The sequence below is a fragment of the Malus sylvestris genome, chromosome 6, assembly GCF_916048215.2.
Source record: "Malus sylvestris chromosome 6, drMalSylv7.2, whole genome shotgun sequence".
NCBI classification, from domain to species: domain Eukaryota; kingdom Viridiplantae; phylum Streptophyta; class Magnoliopsida; order Rosales; family Rosaceae; genus Malus; species Malus sylvestris.
Window position 1 is genome coordinate 15,062,220 of NC_062265.1, and position 8,305 is coordinate 15,070,524.

General features: G+C 37.5%; 1 pseudogene; it reads right to left on the reverse strand.

Annotated features, from left to right (window-relative positions):
- Window positions 1–2,742: 2,742 nt before the first annotated feature.
- On the reverse strand, window positions 2,743–5,134 carry LOC126626443 (protein DETOXIFICATION 56-like; annotated as a pseudogene).
- Between the last annotated feature and the right edge of the window lie 3,171 nt (window positions 5,135–8,305).

The window sequence follows — 8,305 nt, forward strand, 5'->3', positions numbered from 1 at the left end:
AAAGGAGGTGAGAAATTGTGTAAAAATGGCTTAGGTATTTATAGGAAAAAAAGTTAGAATTCTTTTTTATTTTTTTAAATTTCGTCAAAAAAAAAATCAAATCTAACAGTAACTTGACATAAGCTACCATGGGTTTATGCTGGTGCAAACTAGGGCTAGCCCTAAGGAAGTGCAAGTGGTGCCACTACACAGGACCACCAAATCGGAAGGGCCCCAAATTTTCATTTTGCATGCATATGGTTTATATAGTAGCCGAACTCGAGTCTTAGCGCAAGTGGTATTAATGCATCTTAATATTGGCTGAAGGGAGGGGTTCGCAACTCGTCTCCATTATTTATTTAATTTTTTTTATTAAATGCATAAGCTTCCACAAAATAATATAAAAATTCCACACAATAACATGAAAATTCGAACCCTAAACCTCTAAAAAGTTAAGGAAGAACAATATGCTACCTTTTTGCTTATTGATTTGTTAAATTTGTTTGTGCTATTAGAATTTATATAAACTCAAATGAAAACTAATTTTTTTTTTTAACAAAAAAAATTAAAAATTAAATTCTTAGCACTTTTTAGGGCCTCCAATTCACTTTTGCACCCTGAAATCTTAGAGCCGGCTCTGGTGCAAACAGGTTGGTTGGCTCCTTTTGGCAAGCCTGCTGGCCTAGTGGATGAATTATGGCCTAGTGGGGCCCACATACCTTTTGGCCTAGCCCTCGGTTGAAGACGGTTTTCGTGTCAAAATGAACTATATTTTAGCCTATGATCATTTGGCCGGATCGGTTGGAGATGGCCTAATCGAATTCGAGCCGTGCACACCCCATACAGGGTACGAAAAGCCCAATTGTAAAGAACTTTGGGTTGAAGAAATGGCCCTGTCCTTGCTTCCTGCCCCCCCATATCCTTCCACATATCCAATTCAACCCTTCACTCGGGAAATGGCCCTTCACTCCCTCTCCAAGCTTCTAACGACCACCTTCGCCCTGATCCCCAGAACTGAACCCGACTCCACTACGAGACCCAACAATTTGCAGAGCCCATGGCTGAGCGCCAACAACCTCTCACTTCCGCCCTCAAGTCTCAGAATTAGAACCCAAGAGCCGAAGCTCCATCGTTTCTCCGCCACCGTCTGTCTCAACCTCTCTACCGCGTAAGTCCCACTCTCTCGCATCCCCAGCACCCCAATTCTCTGGAATTTTCAATACTTTTTTTTTCTTCACGTTTTTGGATGACTAAGCTCAACTTCAGATGCTTTTGACTTGGTCATTAAAGAAATGCGGAAATAATTTCGTCCATTGAGAAAGTGCCCAAGTGAGTATTTTTGTCTGATTTTCTTGGTGGGTTTTTTTTTTGTTTTGATTTCTGGGTTTTGTTGGGATTGAGGTTTTGGAATTGGGTAGGTGGATGCAGGTAGTCTTGGTGGGCTATAAAGTCATTTTCCATGGGTGAATTGGAAGCCAGGAAGCCAAGTATGCAACTACTGGGACTGAAGCAATTCTCATGGGGATCCACATTGAGGGTAAACAATTTTCTGACCATTCTATGCTTTTATTGTTGTTAATTTTAGTATTTTTTTTCGGGTAGTTTTTTCTGAAATCATCTTCCTATATGTTGTCTTACTGCTGCTATAATTACGTCTGGATTCCATTTTAAATCATGTTGAATTACACTTTCAGGTGGAAAACAATCCTTAGAATTAAAGGACTAATATTTGTAAATCTAGAACTGTAAAATTTGAAATTGAGATGGTTGTGGGATTAAGATAGTGTTGAATGTGGATAACTAACATGAACTGCATATGTTGAAGCTCAGTTGGCAAATTGTGTGCACGTTTCTACGGTTATAATTTATGCATAACAACTTTGTTGTGAAATTAGTGAAGGTAAAAGGGGATGCAAATATAAGATACCAAGACTATGTTTATCATCTTTACCAAGAAAAGAAATCTATCTTATGAATATCTGATCCTACCACATACTTCCCCTATAGTGAATCTAGTGAATTATGTGGTATACTTAGCTGGCTTTGGATTGGGTAGAAGGAACCAGTCTCGCTGCCAATTTTTTAAGGGAAAATGCAATTACACTTATTAAGGTGCGTGAAGAAACAATTAAGTTACTTGGGAAAGCAGACATGTGGTTTTTCAGTCCTGAGCATCCCGCATTGACTGAGGAAGCTCAATGAGTGCTTGATTGGGCTGTTGATAAAAAGAACAAATCTGGTGAATTTCTAGACATTCTATTTGTATAATTTCTTTCTCTTTTGTTGGCCCTTTAATTTATGTGAATTAAATTTGTTTCTGTATATGTATCCTGAGGTGTTCTACTGGTTTGGGATTGGTATGAATGCTCAATCAAGTGGTATCTTGGGTATGCAAGAAAACATATGGATTCAAATATATTGATAGGTAATGCATAATATCGTAGATGATATCAACGAACATGTGGGCTGGTAACTTCTTTTGGACAACATAACATATGATTGTGGGATTTTATTTTCTTTGCACTGTGTATGATGTTTCCTATGCTTTGCAATTTCATTCTTCCTTCTGTCATCTGTGAATTTCCATTGTGAAACGTTTTTTTCTGACTGCTTTAAATAAGATTTAGTGTGACGTGCTGCATAGTTGCACGAAGATGATGAGTAGAGGATCCATGGATTGGCTTCTATGAGTTTGCGTTATGTATGGGGTGAAAAGAAACAGTAGTAGAATATCTCTTTTATTTGATGTTATATGGTAAAAACCTTTGCATTATGTGGCAGCTCCTATCTTCCAGAATTCGCAATTATAGATAATGTTGAATTAAGCTATAAGAACACATGGCCATTTTTTTTCTTATCGGGATTCTCAATTCTTTTTGCTGCGCTATGAAGTCTATGTGATTTAATTTAGTAACATCTCAATTGCAGGCGATAGCAGGGAAATTACAACATCTTATCTACTTCTTGGCATCTGGTATGAAGGGGAATCTCTGGGCCACAAGATAATGGCTGGCCTTGGCTTCAATGAGGAGAAAGCTAAAGAGCTTGAGTCCTCAAGTACTAAACCTGGATTCATCGACGGATGATATCTTCCATTTGTCTTCATTGATCTGTGATGCAAATTTCTTCACCAAAGAGGGAAACAGTGATGTTATTCAGAGAGAGATGTCAATGGCATTGCAAGTTCATCCCTGTACAATGAATTTTTTCTTGCGTTTAATTTGCAAATAGGAGAAAAGTTTATTCATGCGGAATGATATTCGACTTAGCCGGATTCTTTCCGCCATGGAATTGGATTGTCTACATATGCATTTTGGAGGCCACATTAGCCTCTTGCTCTCTAGCAATATCTTGACTGCATAGGAATTGCACACTTTTATATGCCAGGGAATGTTTAACGTACAATAAAACATTGCTAGAACCGGCTGTCGGAGTCACCATTTCATAGGTGGTGAGCCGAAACGTGGTTTACTTATACATGATCCGGTTTTACCGGGAAGATATGACCTTTCTCAGGTTATTCTGGTGCTTGACAACTAACGGATGCAAGTGTATGTGCCTTGCAACCTTCTTCTTCCCAATTGATCCTAAAAACAAAAATTAGCAACAAAATCAAGCATGCAACGATTCCAATTAAGAACCCTACCAGCAATCCACTGAGCCCAAGTACAATCTTGAAGGCTAAGACAACTCCCAAGGGCAAGGCCAGAAGGTAAAACCCACCAAGATTTGCATACATGGCTAACCACGGTCACGCCGTTCCCCGGACAATCTCTCCACAAACTACTAAAGGGAAATTCACCACCTCGACTAAAGCCATCAGTAGCATCATCTTCTTCACACCTCCTAAAATTCCTTTGTCATGAGTGAACAAAGACCCCCAACTTCCCCTGGCTCCTAACATCACCAAACCGCCTATGAAACCCGAGACCACACTCACTACAACAGACACAAATGCAGACTGATAAGCAGGGCCTGCTCTGTTTGCTCCAAGCTCGTTGGAGACACGGGTTGATGCACAAGTTGCCAAAGAAAGCATCACCGAGTAAAGCAGATAATCGAAGTTTAACACAATTGCTAATACTCCCACTGCCTCCTTGGTATTCGCAAGCCGGCCTGTGAGCAACATCAATATCTCATAGCACCACCATTCAAGGCAGGTAGTGAGGCAGCAAGGTCCACAAAGCTTGAGCAACCTTTTCCAATCGCTGACATGTTAATCAAGCCAACCCCCTTCCTTCCACCTCCCTTCCTTTGCCTTAATTTCAATGACAAATGTATACGACGCAAGTAGAACCACAACCATGAGATCAGTGATCCACATAGACATTTCAACACCCTTGAGACCCTTGGCTTTCGCAAGCAAGATGTTAATTGGTATGTGAAAAGCAAGTGCTAGACCCGAGCAGAACATTGATGGCAATGTGATGCCTTATGAATTCAAGTAGGCCTTAATGGGACATAAGAGTGAAGTAACTACCAAGTCTGGCAAGAGATAGAAGAGGTAGGTCTTCGCAATCATTGAAATGTCTTCTTGCTGGCCAAAATGGATGAGGATTTTGTCAACATTGAGCCACAAGAACCAAATAGGAAGCATTGCGAGGAGCAGCAAGAAAGTTGTCATGAGAAGGGCTTTGTGGAGGAGCTTTATATTTCTAGCTCCAAAAGCTTGACCACAAATAGGTTCCATGGCAGCACAGAGCCCATTTAAAACTGAGAAGCCGGTGACATTAGCAAAAGTGAAGCCAAGCGTACTGCCAGCCAGTTGGAGCTCCCCGAGCCTGCCAAGAAAGCTGTTGTGATGCCTATCTTGGCAAACCATGTCAAGTTCACTGCCACAAGAGGAAGAGCTATTTCCCTTTCTATTTTCAGCTCCAAAAGCGTAACCTTGAAGAAATTGGATGGCCTCAGTTGGGTTGTCTTCCAAATTTGATATTGTTGTTGCAGACATTGTGTTAAATGGATTGCAAGATTTGGTGGGTTTGTTTCAAATATATATTTTCCAAAGGAAAAGATGAAAGTTTGGTTTTCCTTTTTTGTTTTCTTTTTCTCGAGATAATATTGGTTATTTATGGTGCATTTGTTTCGTAAGGATGTTTGTTTCCTAAAAGGAGCAAATTCAAAGGCTCTTTTTGTAACTGCCAATTATGAAAGAAGAGAGAGAGAGTTGGTGGTGCATTTATAGTGCGTGATGATAATGCATGCAAGGGCCAAACTAAATCTTCATGCTTATCGAATGAAAATGCTAATCAAAACTCCTTTGGCGTAAGGTGCAAAATTAACAAAAGATATAGTCAGGTTAGCTAGAGCAGATGTGCTTTTCTCCCTCTTCATGCTAGTTCAAGTCCTCCTCTTGTAGTTCACATTTGATCAAACTCTCTGCAAGGTTCGTCCGCGGAGTGTGAGTTAGGGCCTAAGATCAAGCCAAAAGATGTAGTCGATGGACAATAGGTGAACATTTCTATACTACCCTTGTTGGTTCGAGGAACAGAGGATGCCAGCATAGTTAAAAGATGGTTATCCGTTCAAGGATACGGTGTACCCCTAATTAGAATATTGTATGAGTAAAAAGAAATTTGATGGAACATGATAAGAAATAGGATTTGGCTAATGGCCGACTTATTAACTTGATAGAGAATAGGACATGCAAAACGTAACTTAATGCCTTGGACGGCTTCAGATTCTTATTCAGAATATTTTGTTTTCATTGTAATTCAAATCACATGAAGATCACATGTGACATCAGTTATGGATACCCAGATATGAAGACTAACATGAAAGATATTCTGATATCTGATATGGTGGACATATTCCCATATATGAACTAAAGTCTAAGGGAATTATTTGGGTTTGTAAAATTCTTTGGGATAAAAAATATTAAAGGGGATTAAACAAAGAGGAATGAGGATTAGATTACAAAAGGATGAAATAATTATGTGCTTAGTTAGTGTTTTTGAGATTCTGAGCTATGAACAACTAAATGAGCTAGACAACCTTGGCCACCACCACATATATGTATCAGTTTTCTTTCATATTCCAAAGCCAACCAATTAATATTGAATTACTTGCATTTCAACTTTGCTTTATCAGTATTTTATTTATTTTTAAAGTGACGGAGTCGCATATCTTTTCAGAAAAGAAAATGAAAAATAAAAATAAATACGTGACTTAGTCAAGTTGGCTAGAACAATGTATACTTGATTGTGAATCTTTCTTAGTAGTTTAGATGAACTTAATGTTCCTTGTATAAAAAATTTGTGGCTATCCAAATGATTGGACTTTGGACAATTTCCCTTCATCATTTCTTGATAATTTGTACTGAAAAAAAAAAGAAAAAAAAAACATAAAACTAACCCCTCCAAACAATCTACAAAAACAAATTTATGAAAGAACAATCCTTAGAATAAGTTGTAGAAGTAAAAGATGGGACACGATCCCACTAATGAAAGCCAACATAATTAACTCCATAATTAGTGAAATGATTGCCCTCTCAAAATTTTGAGAAAAAAATTTTGCTAAAAGAGTCAAACAATTTGACGAACAAATCCAAAGACGCCATTTCACTAAAGAACTTGAAGAAGAAAGAAAATGATAACCAAGGTTGAGCCACACTCAATCCATAGAGAAAGCAAACCTTAAGATCAAGCATGAGATATTGTTCAGCTCGTAATCAGATATTGTATGACTTAAATAAAAGGAAACGGGCAAGGACCACACTATAACTATTAAGTGGATTCAAATGATTTTTTTTGTTTGTTTGTTTTGGAATTACTCAAGACACCAAAACAATAAACCAATTATATACAAGCATATACATTCATAATTTCTTCCTTTATTGCGAGCATGCACTAGCTTGCTTTCTACTTGTTTCCCGTTAAAAAAGCATGCATATCAACTTTCGACCTTAATCTTAGTGAGTAGTCACTATGGTCTATTTTATGTTTACGTTTTCTGGTGGAATTAATTCTATTTAAATCATCTCTCTATTATTGATTATATATAATACATAAAAATTTCAAGAAAAATAGGATTATTTCTATTCCGTGACAATAGTAAGTGACAAAGATAATATGGTTAAGATATAAAAACTTTATTAATCTTGAACACATGTCATTTTTAACTCAATTGTTGCGTCATTTTGGTAAGATCATGGTACAGAAACAAGTTCACTTAAAGCTTTCACCTAGATGCAATTTGGGAACAGGGTGAGCTATCCACACATCCCTCGTTAATTTCTGTTATTTGATGTTCTATAACTCAGTCGATCTGATAGCTGCAAATTAAGAGGGTGTGTATGAAGTAAAAAGGGGTGTGTGGATAGTAAACCGCTCTGAAGTACAAAAAGATGTGATAGAAAAGCATGAAGCCACTAGTATGGCCTTGCCTGATTTTGTGCTATACAGCTCGAACCTAGAAGAGTAGAAGGAACAACTTTTGAGAGCGCATATGTTTTTATTGGTTCAAATTGAGTTAGTTACTTGTAGGAGGTGAAATTCGATGGGATTGTATAATGCATCTTCCATACATACACCAATGATGTAAGTTTGATGGATAGCATAGGAATATGAAAAGGAAATATATCTTGGAGACGATGATAACTTTGAATGATTGAGGAGAGAATTTAGTACAAAGTCCAATGATATAACGACGAGTATTTTGACGTGCAACATTCTTAAGAATGTCTTTTGGATCAAACAAAAAAATAATCAGGAATACACAGACAAGAATGCAACTTTAACAGGAAGCATTTATAGAATCAACTGAGATGAATAACGACATGTTCAAAAACTAGTTAGCTAGATGCTTGCCTAAGTGATTACTGATTAGGCTTTGTAAACTAGGTTTACAAAACTCTAGAAGGGAGTGATGTTATAAGTAGGAATGAGCAAAAAACTGCCTGAACTGTTCAAACCATAATTGGGAGGTTTCGTTATGCAATGTCGCGCTATGTAACGGTTTCGTTATGCAATATCGTGCGTTTTTTTCAAACTGTGGTTCTAACCGAACAAACTAAACCACAAAACGGTTCTATTCAGTTAGGTTCCTTTCTACACTTGACGTTTTCTTATTATATATCTATCTCCATTTATTTTGTTTCATCCAAAATTAACTATTTATTGCCAAACCTAAAATTCCTAAACCATTCAGATTGACATCAGCTCTCTCAAACTTTCTCTACAAAAAGTCAGAAATTGATGCTTGACATTAAAGAAAGGAGCTCATAGTGTTAGTCTATATATCTTTCTTACAAAGATAGAAAGATCCTGCATTATGTTTTCCACTTTCCAGTTAATTGAAAGAGGATATGCATGCATCACTCTGATAA